At 44.0% G+C, this 19,623-nt stretch overlaps 1 protein-coding gene across 1 annotated transcript in view; it reads right to left on the bottom strand.

Moving 5' to 3' along the window:
- pacrg (PARK2 co-regulated) overlaps positions 1 to 19,623 on the bottom strand; it is a gene marked incomplete at its 5' end in the record, with an annotated part of 212,240 nt that overhangs the window by 90,287 nt on the left and 102,330 nt on the right. The window lies entirely within an intron of this gene.

The raw sequence follows: 19,623 nt of genomic DNA on the forward strand, positions 1-19,623 counted from the left end.
GCTGGGGCCACAAGTAGGGTTTGCGATATGGCTTGAAACCTCTTGCCTACAAGCCTACAAGCTAGCGATGCGTTGAGTTTGTTAATTAAGCTAAGTGTCAGTCAAATTAATATAAGTGTGAGCTTATTATCTAGGTGGTTAATTAGACTAATCGATTTGGTCAATTATAAACAAAATTGATTTATTTTGTTGTTTTGTTCATATATAAGAAGAAAAATTATATATACATACATACATACATACATACATACATACATACATACATACATACATACATACATACATACATACATACATACATACATACATACATACATACATACATACATACATACATACTATATATATATATACACACACATATATATTATGCTTAAGATCAGTTTTTCACGATTGTTAACACACGTTTCTCAAAACAATAATGGCTTTCTCAAAACTGCACACACAAAACTGAAAACCTCACACACAAAATGCTAAACCTTACACTCCCTTTGCAAGATGACTCTTTGCCATCAAATCTCTTAACTGTTCACAAAATGGAACTTGTGTTTTCATTTGGTACACACAGCCATATTTTCAAATGACACACACATACCATTCATTACAGTACACACAACGTGATTCTCATGTTGGACGATTCAGAATCTTGCCACTTCTCATTTTCAAAAAAAGGATTTTCAAAAAAGGATTTTCCCAGGATTTTTGTATAATGATATTTTTGAGAAGTGGCAAGTTCTGGGCTGAATCGATTGTGAATCGGGGGAAAAAAAATTAATCGAGAATCGTTTGTTTTGAAAAAATCGGAATCGTGACCCCAAGAATTGGAATCGAATCGTGAGATAGCAGAAGATTCACAGCCCTAACAGTGACGTCTCCACAAGCCTCCTCCATGGCCTGGAGCAGTGGGACCCGGCTCTGTGGGTTCCGTTCACCTTCCACCTCCAAGCTGAAAAGAACGGGGATTCAGGAAAGGAGAATAAGGTGGAAGGTACCGTACAGAACGGAAAAATGGGGGAAAGTGGGTGGTCCTGGAACCACACTCACGCACTGGAGCAGCCCGGTGGTGCAAATTACTCACCAGACCTGAATGTTTAGAGATTTGAATATTTGTGTGTTGTAGGTTGATGCTTTGAGATTTTACGTGAGAAGTGTGTGCAACAACTGAACATTGTGTGTAGTGTTTGGACAACAAGGTGATAATGTAATTGACATCAGAGTGTAAAGAAGGAAAGTCAGAGTCTAATGCAGATAAGGGAGTGTGAAGTAGTGCCAAATTGGGTCGAGCGATTAGTACATGAAGTGAAGGGTGTGCAAATTGTGCCAAATTTTTGTGTGTTACTGTAACAATTGTGAAAAACTGTAAATCGGTTAGAGGTTCTAAATGTCGTTTTCGATATCTTCTGTTATTACTGTACAAAAGCATTATTCAACCTGTTCTATTGTATTGTTCCCCATGTTTTTTCACTATATTTCCATGTCTAACATAAACAAACTTTTCAGTATTACCCGTATTGCTTCCAAGATTAGCGGACTTCCCACACCAACACTTTCTGATATGAACAATAAGGCCATCACACGCTTAGCACTTACAATAACAAAAGACACTGTTCATTCCCTGTATCGCTACTTCGAACTAATGCCATCTGGACGAAGATACAGAACTCATGCCATCTGGACGAAGATACAGAACCTTGAAGTGGGAAAAGGTTTTAGCAGGTTTTGTCCCCTCAGCCATTGCCGCATTAAACAAACTGCCTCGCCGATAGGATGTTTTATTTTGTGTGTGTGTGTGTGTGTGTGTGTGTGTGTGTGTGTGTGTGTGTGTGTGTGTGTGTGTGTGTGTGTGTGTGTGTGTGTGTGTGTGTGTGTGTGTGTGTGTGTGTGTGTGTGTGTGTGTGTGTGTGTGTGTGTGTGTGTGTGTGTGTGTATAGTGGGGATAGTATGTATAGTATTGTCTTGGTGTTGTGTTGTGTGCTATGTTGTTTTGTGCTGTTTGGTTATGTGTTTTTCTGTTGAACAGACTGTGAAAACGAATATCCCTGTGGGGACAATAAGGACTATTATTATTATTATATCATTTTGGTTACTTGCCACAGCAAATGAACGTCTGGGAAACATTGGAATAGGTGTTTGGTTGTAGCGTATTTGCATACAGATGCAACCATGTTTTTAAGAAAAAGTACACTCCAGTGGGGTATTTAGTGATACATAATGTTCAGATGCAGTTTATCAAAGCTGAGGCGTAGTGTAACTGTGTAGATGAATGCAACAGTGCACAGTAAAGACATTCTGTGTACATACCGTAACAACAGATGCACATGAGTCATAATCCATTTATTCTTTCCTCTGGTGAAAGCATTTTCTTTCATAGCCTAGCTGGTCTTTGATTTAGACTTGGCTGCAATCAGCGATTTCAAAACATGGCTCTCGGACAAAAACCATGTATCTCAATTTATTTATTTTTTTATCCCCCCCAGTATTTTATACTTCATCATATGACATGTATCATTCAAATTGGCCAAAAAAATGCCGGTATACAAGCTCACAATATGTTGTCAGTTTGTATTTCAGCTATTTTCGCTATTTTTCGCTAACATTTCTGAGCATTCTTTTTATGTTTGCCTTTAATGATTTGCCCAAAAATATGGACGCCAGGTTGAAAGTGGTTAAGTATTTCAATAAATAGTTAAACAATGAAAAGTATTAACAAGAGCTTGTGACTAAATAACAACTACATTGGATCCATTGGAACACAGGTTATTTTCTTCCATTTCCTGTAAGTAACGGTTTTGGGACATACCAGGTTTCTGCCCAATAGCGAGGAGAGGCACTGGGGAAGCAGCAGTATAAGTGAGAGCCAATCACCGAGCAATTTGGCCCACAGCTGCACTTAACTCTCTTCTCCCACTGATAGAGAGAACAAAGGAGTAGGATGTTGGAGAAAGAGGGGAAGAGGGAGAGAGACGGATGCAGAGATAGTTTGAGATATATTCTACATTAAAATTGACTGAGGAGGGGGGAGGCACATCACTCTGACTCAGATATATAACCATAAACAAACCAGATTCGCCCATATATAGGTATGTTACTATAAACTTCAGGGATCTCCATAATATGGGCATAAAAGGGACAAGAACCTACAGATACAGCCTACAGATACAGAGATCTCTATATATGGGCACAGAAGGGAGACAGACAGACGGGTACAACGGGTACTCAGACAAGCCCCAGACACTATGCCAATATATGGGCATACACTGATGACATCAGGGATCTCCATAATACTGTATGGGCATAAAAGGGACAAGGACTGAAGATACATATATCTCCATATATGGGCATAAAAGGGACACAAGTAGACAGACAGATACAGATATCTTTCCATATATGGGCACAGACATATCCGTCGGATTGGCGGTGCGACGTACGGTAGGTGTGAGGGCCGAACTCTAGATGTGAGGGGCTGCGTAGCGGACCGAACCTCTATTAGTAACTGCATATTTTGGGCAAGGTTTCAGGCCAATCCGACTTCCATTATAGAATTTAAGTCAAATATTTCACAAAATATCGAACGTATATGAACCCAAATGTGGGGACTTACTTCCTTGGCCTACTGACAGTGTGCACAAGAATTCTGGTGCTAATTTGTCCAGCGGTTTGTGAGATTATTCCCCGGCACACACTGACAGACTGACTGACTCAAATACTCATTTCTAGACTGCTCACCTCCAGCAGAGGCACAGAGGCAGCTCCACAAATCATGTTCAACCCAGATTTGGCTCAACTAAGGGAATGAACTCGTTCTCACGCTATTCATCAAAAATGTGGAATGCCCTACCAAAAGGAGTAAAGGAGTGTAAACCCCTACTCACTTTCAAAACTGCCCTAAAGATACACCTTCAGGAGGCTGCAATTCGAAAATGGCCCCTGTCTAAGTCTTAACCTACCCCCCCCTACCCCCCCCTCTTTCATTTTCCCCTTTTGTATATATATTTTTTCTCTCTTCATACCAGTAGCCTGAAAGCTGATTGTATGACATTCTGTATAGTAGTGTGTATATCTGTCTGTCTATCATCATGATTTGTGTGCATGGGGTTCTCATCTTAAACAAGCTGCGTGCTTAACTGAGTCTTCCAGTTTAGTAGACCTTGTATTGTGAATGTTGTACTTCCATGTACTGTGATTCTCATGTCTTACTAAATAAAAGTACACCAATCAATCAATCAAACAAACCGTAAAAACAACGTTGTCGGCGACTCTAGGAGGTTAGCTAATATCTGACAATTATTTTTGTGCCAATGCCTATATTGACCACAGGTTTTTATAAAAGGCTTTGGTGAAGCGCACATTCATCTCTCCATGGAAGCTTACATAGTTGTTTGAAGAATATATAATCCACAAAGTAACGACAGCGGAGTTGCATTACAAGCTCATACATTGCAGCTGAGAAGTAGGGGGAAAAAAGGCATTTCAAAAGAAAGCGTCAAAACAAAGAAAAGAACAGCTACGAGTGTGAGGAGACACAGAGAGCCTGTGGCAGACACTGAGGAAGCAAATGAATTATGATAGCAGGCAACAGAGAGAGAGAGAGAGAGAGAGAGAGAGGGGGGGGGATAGATGGTAGAGAGAAAGTAAGAGAGTGACAGAGCGTGTGTGTGTGAGAGAGAGAGAGAGAGAGAGAGAGAGAGAGAGAGAGAGAGAGAGAGAGAGAGAGAGAGAGAGAGAGAGAGAGATGGAAGACAGAAAGTAAGAGAGTAAGAGAGAGAGAGAGTGAGAGAGAGAGAGAGAGAGATGGAAGAGAGAAAGTAAGAGAGTGAGAGAGAGAAGTGAGAGAGAGAGAGATGGAAGAGATAAAGTAAGAGAGTGAGAGAGAGAGAGAGAGAGAGAGAGAGAGAGAGGGAGAGAGAGATGGAAGACAGAAAGTAAGAGAGTAAGAGAGAGAGAGAGAGAGAGAGAGAGAGGAGAGAGAGAGAGAGAGAGAGAGAGAGAGAGAGAGAGAGAGAGAGAGAGATGGAAGAGAGAAAGTAAGAGAGTGAGAGAGAGAGAGAGAGAGAGATGGAAGAGATAAAGTAAGAGAGTAACAGAGTAAGAGAGTGTGAGAGAGAGAGAGAGAGAGAGAGAGAGAGAGAGAGAGAGAGAGAGAGATGGAAGACAGAAAGTAAGAGAGTGAGAGAGTGAGAGAGTGTGAGAGAGAGAGAGAGAGAGAGAGGGAGAGAGAGAGAGATGGACGACAGAAAGTAAGAGTGAGAGAGAGAGAGAGAGAGAGATGGAAGAGAGAAAGTAAGAGAGTGAGAGAGAGAGATAGATGGAAGAGATAAAGTAAGACACACAGAGAGAGAGAGAGAGAGAGAGAGAGAGAGAGAGAGAGAGAGACGAGAGAGAGAGAGAGAGAGAGAGAGAGAGCAATGGAGCAACAACTCCAAAGTATTTGTGTATGACAGCACTCAGGGAGCAGTGTGGAGCGTGCATCACCCAGGCCTGTGTTAAAGCAGCTCATATGAAAAATGCAAGGATGTCACATTCATGAGGGCACACTTGTAGTGAATTCGGCTTATAAAAGAGCCTGATGATCGATAAATGTTTAATGACTGACATTAACATCTGGTCAGAAGATAGACTCCAGAAGAGACAGTCACTGGTGTTGCTCACTTTGTACAGTGAAATAAGATCTCACCCTTTGTGACCCCAGGAGCCCTTCACAGCTCTGTGTGTCTAAAACAGCACACACTCCCACGTGCACTAACATGCACATACACACACACACCAGCACATCCGATGGACCTAAGCATACCACCAGACGCGTCCTTTGTCGGTAAGCGACATCTCAGCTTGATGGATGTGACAAAGAGAGACTCAAGTCTGACTGTTAGTCACAAGATAACCACAAAAACATCATGTGACTCTAACCACGCAATAACATGAACCTTTGCAAAACTGTCGACCTCGCAATAAAGGGGAATTCCTCCATTTCCTGGACAATGAATCAAGGAGTGAAACATCACTCCCCTCTCCTCTCTGTCTTATCCACCAGGTGGTTTAAACATGTTTTTGTTGTGTGGTTGTGTTTTAGCAAATTGTGTTATAATCAAATAACTATATTTCTATTTGATTGAAGTTTCACTTATTCTACAGTGGTTTATTATGCTGAATGTTTTGACATAAGACTTGGTAAATAAATAATTGTAGAATAATCTAAATGTAGTTTTTGAGTGCATTATAGATATTGAAAGTGTGTGGGCATCTTTAATAATTGATCTAATATAACTAAGGAAAGCTCAGCTTGTTCTTTCTCTCCCACTCTCTCTAACTTTCTTTCTCTCTCATTTCTCTGTATCCTTTAAAGGACCCCTTTCTGAAACATTTAACACATGACGTAAAGTGTGCAGTGAGGTTAAAAACAGACCTACTGGGAATATGCAAATGAGGTCAGATATACACTCATTGCCATCCAACTGCCAGTTCAGTTGTCGTTCGTCTACCCCCTGTCTATAACTATCCTCCTGTCACACGTTTGAGTGTTTTAAATGTTTTAAGTGTTTTTAATTCATACAAGTATTGAAGTTTTAACTTGAATCAAATGATTAGTAACTTTCTTTAACTAATCAACTTTTAACAGGCCAAATAATACCATAATGCTAACGATCTAATAAGCTGGACTTTTAGTTTCATAAGCATTAAGCCTTATCACAGTAAACTGTGAGCTTCCCTGCAGCCGTTTCAAGTCAAGGCTGCAGGAACCGTTCCATCAAAAAGTGACAATCTTCTCTCCCGTAAAGATTAGCACACTCCTGGGAAAAGTCATTCTGAACCAGGAAAATCAGTGCATCAAGGATCAAAGTCGAGAGAGAGAGAGAGAGAAAAACAGAAATCTACCAATCGGACACCCAGTCATCACCACTGTCTCTCTTTCTCTCGCAAAAGAAGATTGTGGCCTCTATTTCTGTGCCCTGGAAAAGGAGTCATACAGACTTGCTGAGCCTAGTCCTGGAAGAGGTTCGAAGACCATCGTCAAATTACTACGGCTGATCAGATTGCCAAACAAAGAGGTCTGTTTCATTTGATTATGATGTCATGGCAACAGATGCAATTGTAATAACTTTTGTTTGATCAACTGATGCAAAGAACTTCTGGTTGAACTGTCTTCTTCTATTTCTATCTATTTTCCTTCTTTTCTCTCTCCCTTTCTTCACCACAAAGAGCTCAGAAAGATATAAAGTGCCCAATATATTTACTCTCTTTTAAATGATTTAATCAACAATTCCAACAGAATTTACATCTTGTAACACTGCTGTGTTTCAACTGTTGTTTTATTAATTGCCACTATGCTGTGGACTGTGTCATACTGTCTCCACTGTGCAATTGAGTAATAAACTTGTTTGATTAGAAAAAGACTTTCTAATGTCATATTTATACGTTGGTGAATGATATATTGACCCTGCTTCAAAAAGAATTCAAATCCTTCAGAGTATATGAGACTGATCTGTATAATTATTAATTAATGAGGTAAACTGGTGATAAATCGTCATTAAATTCATTTAATGGATATTTATCATAATAACTAAATTTATCATAGTTACGTAGTCATTCACACTACATAATTGGTGCCCCGTGTGAGGCATGTTTTAGTTCATTCAAACATCATTCAACAACGTATAAGTACACATTTTGGTGGCTAGAATAGGGTGAATTAAGCCTGTGATATTCTGACAGTTCTGTCTGTCAAACGTTGTTCAAGTTAACTTCCCAAATTGTTTGAATTATTGGTACCATATTATAAGCTTAAGAAGGAATATATCCTTTCTCTGTGGCCCAGAAACAAATTATAATCAAAAACAGGGATGCTCTGCCCTTATAGATTATAAATTCAGTCAGTAGCCCTACAACCAGCATAACTGGAAATTGCGGTCCGTGTTCATATTAAAAGCGTGGCTGATTTATCAGCTGTTGCTTTTAATGGTGTAAACGCGTTGATGTTAAGTCAATTAAAAACTAGTGTCCCGTTTGTGACGGGGTGTTTTTGATCCGACGATTTTTAATTGAATGATCAAAGCCACATCTCTGTCCACCGTGGAGTATTGCCTAGTGTTGTGCTTAGTTTCATCCACTATAACTGTGTGGTTTAAATTGTTGTAAGTAAACTCTGTGCTGAAAAACAGAGCCGGTCGACCGTTCAGTGTATTTTTAATACACCTTATAGTGGGTGCATTCCTGGGTGTTTTCACAACAACCAGTTAGATATGAGCCTCCCTTTGCTCTTGGGTTGAAGTAAGATAGATTCACGTGCCTACGTTCCCCGTGCATAAATCCATATTAATATTGCATTCCCTGAAATTTAATCATTATCATTGCGTAGGTTGTATTTTAAGACAATTGCGTTCCTTACTGATTTTGGAGATTGAATTGCGGGTGAATTAAGTCAATATTAGGCTGCTGGTGTGATCATTTGAAAATCCATAAAATAATACCAGTTGGAGATATTTTGTGGAAACATTTATATTCTAACTAAGTTAATGGTCGCGCGCAAACTTGGTTTTTATAAAGTTTCAATTTTCATTTCCCACTAGACAGCAAAGCAAGCGCTGTACCAAACAAAGGCTCTTCATTGGTCTGTGTTTGCGAGTGTTTTTTGGACTATAAACCTGTGACGACAATACGAGCTGGAGATCACTCCGCCATTTGTAGTCTTATCAATCCACATGTTGTAGTCCAAAACACATACCCGTGTAAGTCATAGACGTAAAGTCAACCACCCTGCACGTTTGATTACGTCACCACGCAGGCTTTCAGCCCCTTCGCTCAGGGGTGGTCTAGTTACTTACACCACTACACACGTCATCAACTCCTCCTCTCTGGGGACGGAACCGTAACGCCCACGTTGCTACGTGTGCTTAGTTGCTCCTCCCTACCTCTCCTGTTACAGCTAGGCTAAATCTGAGTGCTTTGTCGCCTTCCAGTGGTCAACTTGAGTAATCGCACCCTTGCAAAATATTATTAGAGGCCTCTTCATTCTTTCTGCGTTTGTCAGTATTAGCAGACCAGTTCTGAATACTTCTGAACTGCCCTGTTAATACTCTACACTTCTCTTAAACCACTGCATGAAGCTTGTAGATCGGCTTACATTCTCTTTTGAGTAAAAAGAGTATAACTAACCTCATTTTGACCACTTGGCCTGCTTTCTCTTCTAAGGTTTCACAGTATTACAGTATACTCTGACAGACTATTGTTAATCCCCATTAGGTGTGGATATTCAAGCAGTGTTATTTAAAGATTAATTTCTCAATTAATTTATACTGCTCATTAATTTCTCATTCCTATTCTTTCTGAACAGGAAGATCGGGAATAGTGAAATTAAAATTGTCAATTGTGTGTGATAGTGAAAAGTTAACAGTAAACTTTCATTGCACTGTTATTAGAGGTAACTATAATATCAGCTCCTCTAAACAAACAGGGCAGTTTTATTGTTCTTCTCACTATAGCACTAAATACAAAACTACTCATTACATTGAGTCACTTTATTTCAATTTAATTAGAACACCAAGGCTATTATATCTCAAATTAAATTGACAATTTGAATCAAGTTACTTTATTTCAATTTAATTAGAACCCCAAGGCTATTATATTTCAAATTAAATTGACAATTTGAAACAAACCCACCAGATTCAAAATGTCTTTGTCTTCCAGCAACTCACAAAGTGGGCCAGAAACCTTTGATCAGATACACACTGTAGTCGGGCTGTTATCCAAGGACCTTGATCCAAGAACCCTGGAAACACTAGAAGCGGCAACAGAGGACACCATAGATGCTAACCTAAAAGCGATAGCATCTGATCTTGTTTCCTCATCACCACCAGATATCCCCAAAACCATTCGAACAGTTTTGCTCAATGTTCATAGGTTTTGTCAAATACAACAGGAGTCGCTGACTGCTATACGGCGAACATTATCCAGTGTAACACTTGAACTAAGCGTGTCAACCGGACGAATGCGTACAATGGAGGAGCAATTAAATGAACTACGTCAAAAGGTTCAATCAGCAGCAGAGGGTGTTACCCAATTCGAGCAAGCAATACGCGCTCACCAAATCACTGCTGAAGCTGAAATAGGAAAGGCAAAGCAAAGCCATGAGGCAGCCATGGATTTCAAAAACCGCTTGGATCGGGCTAACGAATATGGCATTGAAATGGAAGAGCAAGTCACCGAGCTCAAACAGAATCTGCTTGAAACGACGGGCAAGGCCAATTCCTCTGTAAAAGTCATTACCAGCTATCGAGATGAGCTCGCAGGAGTTAAAGAATTAGAACAAAAAGGCCGTGATCTCTTGGCCAGGGCATCTGAAAAGATAGTTCAACAAAAGACCAAGATTAGTTTTCTCAAAGTGGCTTTGTTTGGAAAACAGGATCACAACTCAGACGATGATTCGCTCCCTCCTGACAGAACAATTGAGGATACACAAGGCACCGCTTCTCTTCCTGATGCATCTGTCCTTGAAAATATTCTGCTTCCCTCTATTCCTGAATGGAGGAGAAGAGAGGGGGAAATGAATACACAAGCCCCCTTTACTGGAACAATTCAGACAACCCCTGAGGTTTTGCAGTTTAAAACCGAGCCAGTGGGCCTGACAGAATTTTATCGCAAAACTAATGTGGGTCCAAACCCCGCTCAACCTGCTTTCATACAAAATCCGTATGACGCAAACAACGACCCTGTTTTGTCAAGAAGACAACGAGCACGTTCAGAACGTCTACAGTCTCAGGCCAATGAAAAACCATACTTTTTCTCCAACCCTTTGTCAATTCCCGCTAACGATGGGCTACAATTCCCACAGGCACCTACAAGGCTGCCTTCTGGTGTACCCGCTGTTCCAAACCAGTCATACCCCTACCAGGGTACCCCGTCACTGCAATACATACCGCCAGGATCTCCGTACCCACCTCTCGTGGAGTACTCAAATATGATGCCTGGCCCAACACCTAAAATCACTTTTCCTCCATCTGGTTTCCCTCTACTTCCTTCATTGACAAACCAGACGCTAGATAAGATCGCAAGATCTATTACTAAGTTCGAACCCGATGCCAACGGGTCAGGAGACACTGTGTTGTACCTACAAGACTTAGACAGGCGCCTTGCAGAGTATCCTCAAGCCACGATGGATCAAAAGCTCTATCTAATAAACGCTACTTCCAACCGGGACGTGAGAAAGTTCCTTCTGAGACAATCGCCAATTATCCAAAATAACTATGACTCACTAAAGCAGGCAATGCTAACTGAGTTCTCTGACCCCAATATCAGAGGGAACCTCACTATCGCCATGCATACAAGGCAAAAACCCGGGGAAAGTGTAAACATGTTTTACGGAAAATTGCGAATAGCGTATTTCGGCTCCAGAATAGAGGTAAACATGGAAGAGGATGTGAATTTCAAAACGCTCTTTATTCAGAATCTCCATCCATCTATCCGTGACCCTCTTATACATCTTGTCAGCCCTGACAACATGCATAGTTCAGTCTTGCGTGAACATGCAAACAGAGTCTCCATAACAAACTTGTCAAGTAAATCACGCCTGCCTGGTTCCAAAGACGTATACTCAATGGAGTTGGAGGGTGCATACCAAGGAAATTCCACTCCTCGCTACACGCCACGGAGTGAGAACCGGTCCCCGGACCGTTATGCCACTCCTCGCTACACGCCACGGACTGAGAACCGGTCCCCGGACCGTTTTTCCCAATCCCCATCGCAAGAGCGTAGTGTAACCCCTCCATTTAGGAGACTTCGTTTCGAGAATAGGCCAGGGTCTCCCTCGCCACCTGCGGACTCGACTGAGTCACGTTCTGGCTTAGGAAATGTTGACCCTGAAAGGTCAACTTTCTCTGACAAGCTTCTGATTAAGCTTATGGCCCAAATGGACAGGATGGAGAAAGCCAATAAGGTTACTCCACCAGTGGCTTCAAATGATAATACACGCCGTGCCTGGAGGACTAAACGTACTTTTACTAAAGGCAAACCAGATGATTCACCCACGAAGGGAGGCCCACCAAAACGCACTGACGACAAGCCCCCTTCATACGGAGATGCTAAGAGTGTTCTATGTGTGCAGTCAATGGCTCTACCTCCACAAACAATGGGTGACGATATCCTGGTTCTCAAACAACAGAGCTCAACTGTTGTCAGGGAACAGCTAGCCTCCCTGACCTCAGAATCAGCCTGTTTGACCTTTAGCTCCAGAGGCACGGACGAAACACCATTTCCTTTATCCACTGGGAATGAGAGTGCCGTCCTTACGATCCAACTTAACCCTAGTGGTGAAGCAAATAACCAACAACCAGTGGACCCCCTTGCCGACCCCCGGTTTCCACAATTGCTTTCCAACTTAACCACTCGGGGTGTGGCTCGGAAATTATATTTAGAAATCACACTTGAGAACGCACTTACCCACGAAGGCCTGGTAGACACTGCAGCGGACATCTCTCTGATGTCATACGACTTGTTCTGTGCCCTTAGAGACCATTCTCGTCAAGCCAACCGTGAACTCAAGCTGTGTTGCAAACCAATCAATCTTCAAGCTTACACAAAAGATGTGACCCAAGTAGACAAGGTGGCATTGTGTCACCTGGAAATTGGCCCAATGACACTGGTTCATCCATTCTATGTGTCACCTCTGAACAATGTTCCGCTTCTGATTGGATTGGACCTCCTTAATCGCTTTGAGCCACTGATAGACTTTGCAAATCTGAAAATATGGGCCACGGTGCGTGAACCAAAGCCCCTTTGCGGAACGTCGCCTCCTGAGTCGACATGCATGGCTCTGGGCAGCATCAATCTTGACCAACAAGGGTCTGATGCATCCATGACCTCAGAGAACAATAGCACTGACGCTTCTATGGTTCCCGAACCCCGAATGAATAACTTGACTGGCACTCAAGCATTCTTGTGTTCACTAAGCCCATCTGCTGTCCCAGAATGCTACTCACCGGGAATTGTAGACGGCGTCATGATCACTCAGGCTCTAGTCCCAGATGCCGTCCTGGCTTTGTGGTCCGAATTCTCTGCTATAAGCTTGGGATTGTTTAAACTACTGCAAGCTACCGGTACTAATGTACAGTTGACCCCCAGGGCTCTACGTTTTCCTCTGGGAACCGAGCGCCCCACTACTGCTATCGCTACAGGCTTGTGTGTCCTGCCATTACAATGGGGGAACAAAATCTGTGTTCATGCCTTCCTGGTGGTCCCAGATCTGCCACACACTGTCTATTTGGGGGCAGACCTTGCAGTGCGACTTGCTGCAGTCCTGGACACTGTTAATGACGTAATGTGGTCTCTGGCTCTTAACCCAACCAACCATCATACTTACACCCCTGGACAGCTGAAAGCTGCCCAGACGATACCTGAGGTGTGCGGTGTAATAAACGAACACTACGCCGTAGTTCCTGCTCGAACCGCTGACGTCTCAGTAAGACTTAATGTCCGCCCTGGACATGAACCTTTACTGCCACTGGTATTCTTCCAGCCGTCCCAGGAATTTCTTGAATTAGGACTCTCCTTGAGTGGTACTCCTTTGATGGACATTATTAACCGAGCAACCTATTTGCTGGTGAATAATCACACCTACGACGATATCGCTCTGCCAAGAGCTACCCCTCTTGGCTCACTGATAAGTGCTGACTTCCACGACTTTGAGCTGACCATACCGGTAATAGGAAAGGTTCCTACTAACCTCCGACCACACCGGGTCAGCCCAAATGTAGCTTTCACGCTCCCTACCGGCCTTATCGCCATGGCATCTCTGCTTCCAATTAGCCCTGACTCAGTGGGCAGGATTGAAGTGGATGACGATGACCACATGGTAATCTACAGCCTCGACGTGACAAATGGTGGTACTGCGGCACAAAACTCGCCTGAAACCCCAAAGGGGGAAACCGAACCTTATCCGGGCTTCAAAAACGAAGTCCAACAGGTTATCACGCAAGCTGAGGCAGCCAGTGACGAGGGGACCAAACAACAGTTCCATGAATTACTGTACAAATACAGTAAGATCTTTGCCCGTGATTCACTGGACTGTGGTCTTACCAATATACACACAGTCCGCATCCCCACGCGACCTGAGGCCCCTCCCACCTTTGTCAGGCAATATAAGATTCCGTTGGCTAGTTACGAACCGGTACAGGGCATCATAAATGAGATGCTACACAAGAACATCATCAGACCATGTAATTCGACCTTTAACTCTCCTCTTTGGCCGGTCCTTAAGAAATCGGGTAAATGGCGACCGACTATTGATTACCGCCAACTAAACAAGCAGGTGCCTTTGTCCCGCTGGCCCATGACCCAGTTGGAGCAAGAGCTCCCCAAGGTCAGAGATGCTAAAATTTTCACAAGCATCGATATTGCCAGTGGATTCTGGACCGTCCCCGTACATCCGGATGACCAGTACAAACTGGCCTTTACGTTTGCCAATAGGCAATACACCTTCAACCGTGCTCCTTTTGGCTTCTCGAACTCCCCAGCTGAATTTAACATCTTCTTGAACAAAGCCTGCCCTGACGCCGCTTCAAGAGGTACCGTCATTTACGTTGACGACATTTTGATCCGAAGCACGGCCCCTGCAGCTCACTTGAACGAAATTGACCATGTGCTTGGTCAACTCTCTGCTGCAGGTGCAAAACTTGTGCTCCTAAAAGGTCAGTGGTTCCGCCACAAAGTCGACTACGTCGGCCTGTCAATTGGCCCTGAAGGGGTCATGCCGCAAGTTAGTCGCATTCAAGGCATGCAAAACCTGAAGACTCCTTCAACGGTCTCTGAATTGCGCAGTTTCTTGGGGGTTTGCAATTACTCGCGCCAATTCATTGAAGGTTACGCTGACATTGCGCGCCCCCTCACTGATCTGCTTAAAAATAACACTCCTTTCGTTTGGGACACTCCCCAAACCCAAGCAATGCAAACATTGAAAGACCGGCTATGTTCAGCCCCTTGCCTTGCCTATCCTAACTCGGATAAACAATTCTATCTTGAAGCTGGTTTCTCCACGCATTGTTTAAGCGCTGGCCTCTATCAAATATACGACCATGACAAACGGGTTGTCGCATATGCCAGTAAAATGCTCAACTCCGTGGAACAAAAATTCTCAGACTGTGAGAAGGCTCTATTTGCCGCAGTCTGGGCCGTTAACCACTTCTCAAACTACGTAGGTGGTCAGAAGGTTGTCATCGAAACAAGCCACCAACCTGTCACCTTCCTAAATAGTCAACGCATTAGGGAGGGCGTGGTTACCAACGCTCGCATCGCCGCGTGGCTAATGACATTTCAAAGTCATAACATCGAAGTCCAGTATGCACAAAACCACAAGGTGCCTTTGGGCACTGGCTTGGCAGTCTGCCAGAACTGCACACCGGACCAGGCCGAATCCGCAGGTACCTACCAGGTACCGGTACCCATGTTGCCAACACGCCACCATTACTTCGACGAAAATGTATGCCAGGGCATGCACACTGCCTACGTTGATGGGTGTTCCTTCCATAGTCAGACAGAACGCCTGGCAGGAGCAGGTATATTGTGGGTCAACAATGACCCAGGTGAGCCAAAGAGCTACAAACTCGGACCCATGACGTCTCAATACGCGGAAATCGCAGCAGTTCTTATTGTACTTCAATGCGCTGCAGACAATCACATTCGTGAGTTTGTTCTTTGCACCGACTCCAATTACGCACGATTAAGTTTCACGTGTCATTTGCCCACTTGGCAACAGAACAATTTCTTGACAGCCAATCATAAGCCTGTCAAACACAAGGACCTTATCGTCATGTGTGAACACCTGGTCACTTCCAATGACATGCAAATCTACTGGAAGAAGGTCAGGGGACACTCCCGGCTTCCTGGAAATGACAAAACTTACAACGATTTGGCAGACGCACTTGCAAAAGACGGCGCCCTCACTGGTCGTCCTTGGGTTTTCAATCCCGAATGGTTACCGGCTGTTCCCACCCTTGCTGTCTCCGTCGTCACGCGACGTAGCGCCGCTGCTGCTGCAGCTGCAGCCCCTACCCGTACTCCCACGGTATCGACGTCTGTGTCTTTCCAATCGGCCGATCTCGTATCTATGCAAGCCTCCGATCCGAACGTATCTAGACTTCTCCAAACTTTATCGGACCCTTGTGCAGCGCCCATTACCGTGGATGAACTTGACGCCTCTCCTGACCTCAAGCATATGTTCATGGTTAGACACCACTTGCACATAGTTGATGGGATCCTCGTATATGCACCTGATGAATACCTAGCGCCTCGCCTGGTAGTTCCTCTGGCGCAAAGGGGGAATATGCTATCATTCGCTCATGACCTCCCAACAGCTGGTCATCAAGGCATCAAAGCAACATGTGATGAACTGCGTCAAGTAGTATACTGGCCTGAGATGCACAAAGACGTGTCCGACTACGTCAAAGGATGCTTGGTCTGCTGCCAATTTCAGCCAGCAAACCCAAATCATAGGGCCCCATTGCAAAGCCGAGGAATCACTTTCCCATGGTCAGATCTACAAATCGACTGGGTCGGTCCCATGACCAAAACAAGTCGAGGAAATAAATACTTCCTGAACGTTGTCTGTGACTTCACAAAATGGGTGGAATGCCTTCCAGCAACAAATGACACGGCTCTAACTACAGCCCGCCTTCTGATTACGCACGTTTTTAGCAGATACGGACTTTGCATTTCCGTAAACAGTGACAAAGGTTCTCATTTCACCGCACAGGTCATGAAAGAGCTATGGCGGATGCTAGGGGTCAAAAGCAAACTCCACATTAGCTACCACCCAGAAAGCTCTGGACAAGTGGAACGAGCCAACCGATCGGTAATCACAATTCTTAAGAAATTTGTGGCAGCAAATCAAAAGGATTGGGACATTAAGCTCCCATTGGTACTAATGGCCATTCGAGCCACGCCCCATACTTCTACTGGCATCTCACCGTTCGAAATGATGACCGGAAGGCAAATGACCCTTCCACTACACTTGCTCTATCAACCAGGGGACCTCAACCTGGCCACGGCATACACCACGCATCAGTACCTAACTGATCTTCACGCCCACCTAAGATACGCATTCTCATTTGCACAAAAGCACCTTGAGGCCACAGCAATCGGACGAAAGACTTACTATGACAAGCGCTCATCTAGTAGTGAGCTCCAGATTGGAGACAAGGTCTGGTACTACATTTTTGCTCAACCAGTAGGCTCCTCCAGCCAAACTTCAGGAAGGCTTTCCAAAAAGTTTTTGCCACACTGGACAGGACCCTATGAGATTGTAGACAAATTGTCTCCCGTAGCCTATCGAATCCGTATCAAGAAAGGCCAAAAAGAGCCCGTGCTCAAATGGGTTCACAGGAACCAGATCAGACCGCACAAAGTCCCCAAGAGACTTGAGAATACCGATACTCAAGCTGATCAGTCTGAATAAAGTAGGAACTAGGAATCAGCCTGCCCTATAATGGGCCCCCTTTTATTAATCACCCACTCTCTGCATGAACTATTAACCCAATATAATGTATTCTACTATAATGTTTGAATATAGTGTTTATGCGTAAATGTGGCAATTCCACTAATCAAAGATTTGTTTTGTTTTAGGATGAAACACCGCATGTTGCATGCGGTCCTCTGCATGGCTGCCACCCTCTGCATGGTTGCCTTAACCACGGCTCAACCCCACATCGAACCCGGACCGGATGCTGGTATTGCACTAAGAGACCAACAGGGTCTGCTCATCACCAATTGCAAAGCCATCACCCAGAAGGTCTATGTCCAGCTGCAACCTCGTGAGCTGTACAAAAAACATTTGAGTGCTGCATTGCCAACCCACAAACTAGAACCTGAGGCTCTGGCGTGGATTGAGGATGCCCTCACACACGCAGAAGCAGACACCACACACATCCTAACTCAGCTAGAAAAGTTCACAATAACACGCGAGGACCTCACCGGGTACTCTATTCATTCACGCACACGTTCAGACCAGGAACAAAACTCCAAGCAGCCTGAACGGAAAAAGCGTTTCGTGGGCGCACTGCTAACAGCAGCCTCTGCTATAGGCTCCTTGTTCAGCCTAGGAATTTCAAGTGTCAATGCTATCAGCATAAGCACGCTTAAAAAGCAAGTGGGGGAAATCCAACGCGACCTTCCGCTCCTAAGACAACAAGTGAACGCCCAAGCCACACAAATCCATGTCATCGGTGGTACTCTAAGAGACACGATCGTGTTGGTCAACTCGCATGCTGAACTTTTGAATAGAACCGCCCGTACCATGCAGTCCCTCAAGAAACTGATGGGTGTTGATTTTGCCCATTCTCAGTTAACCCACATGCTAATGAATGACTTTCTAAGAGAGGTCGGCTCATCTGTCGACTCTTTGGTTCTGGGACGCATACCACCATATTTAACTCCTGTAAATTTGGTTCAACAGATCTTGGAAAAGAGCACTGGTGAAAGTGTTAGTGAAACTCAAGCACACCTGGCATACTCCCTAGGCGGGGCTATTCCACTGTCTGTCGACCCTATAAGGAGAGAACTAGTCTACCTCCTTACCCTTCCCGTAATCGACAATCGCAACATCTATCGTCTAAAGGACATTGTTAACGTTGGGTCCTGGGAAGGCGACACTCATGTCAAAATTAAGACCCCTGCCGTAGTGGCCTACCATGATACCAGCCCAGACCTGTATCTAGCCCCCAACCTCAAACTATGCACCCTGACCAAGGAAATACACTATCTCTGTCCTAGTAAACCATTTATCCAGGACAGCACCAATGGCATCTGTGGTATCCAATCCATGCCAGAACAGGCACGCTGCTCTGCCCAGGCTACAGCCAGGCATCAACTAACCCAAACCCAGGCTGAGATCTTGGGAGACAAGTGGTTGGTACACACACCCCTTTTGACCGCCAAAGTCCGTTATGAGGTGCATGACATAGCCACTAAAATTGACCTACCTAATCAGACCTTCCTAATCACGATCCCTGAGAGCACCATTGTCCAAATAGACGACCTGGTACTTTATCATCTGCCCTCTGAAGTGTTCGATAGTGAAATCCAAATGTCTGACTTTTTCTTGAAGCACAAAGTATCAATTGACCCTACCACCTACCAACAGATCCTCTCTGGGCCACAGACAATCGATTTGACAGCTCTCGATCAAGCCCTTAAGACTACTCCTACTGTTAGCAACAGCGCGTTCACCCTAGTAGAGTCATGGTCTAACTCTGACTCTCTGCTGTTTGCACTCCTGATCTTCAGTTACGTGGTTGTCATTGTCATTACCTACTTTGTTATCAGACGTTTCATTGGAGTCAACCAGGCCGCTGAGAGGCTGGCCGACGTCCAAACCATTCTTGCACGCAACAGCCGTCGTAAAATCAAGAATGCTGATCCTCCCAAAGAGGAACCTTAATTGTAAGAAAAGCTTGTCACACAGAGTCCGGTTGTAGCAGACCAAAATTACAATGCTGTTAGCTTGAACAACCTGGTTTCTGACAACTCCCTCTATAGTAATAAGTGCCTTACATGACCTACCTCTACCCAGGCCATTCAATACCCAGAAAGAATAGCCTAGGCTTAGGTCAAACTCTTTCTATGCTACCACCAAAGAAAAGAAAG

Source organism: Gymnoscopelus braueri (assembly GCF_963280865.1).
Source record: "Gymnoscopelus braueri genome assembly, chromosome: 19".
Classification (NCBI taxonomy): Eukaryota; Metazoa; Chordata; class Actinopteri; order Myctophiformes; family Myctophidae; genus Gymnoscopelus; species Gymnoscopelus braueri.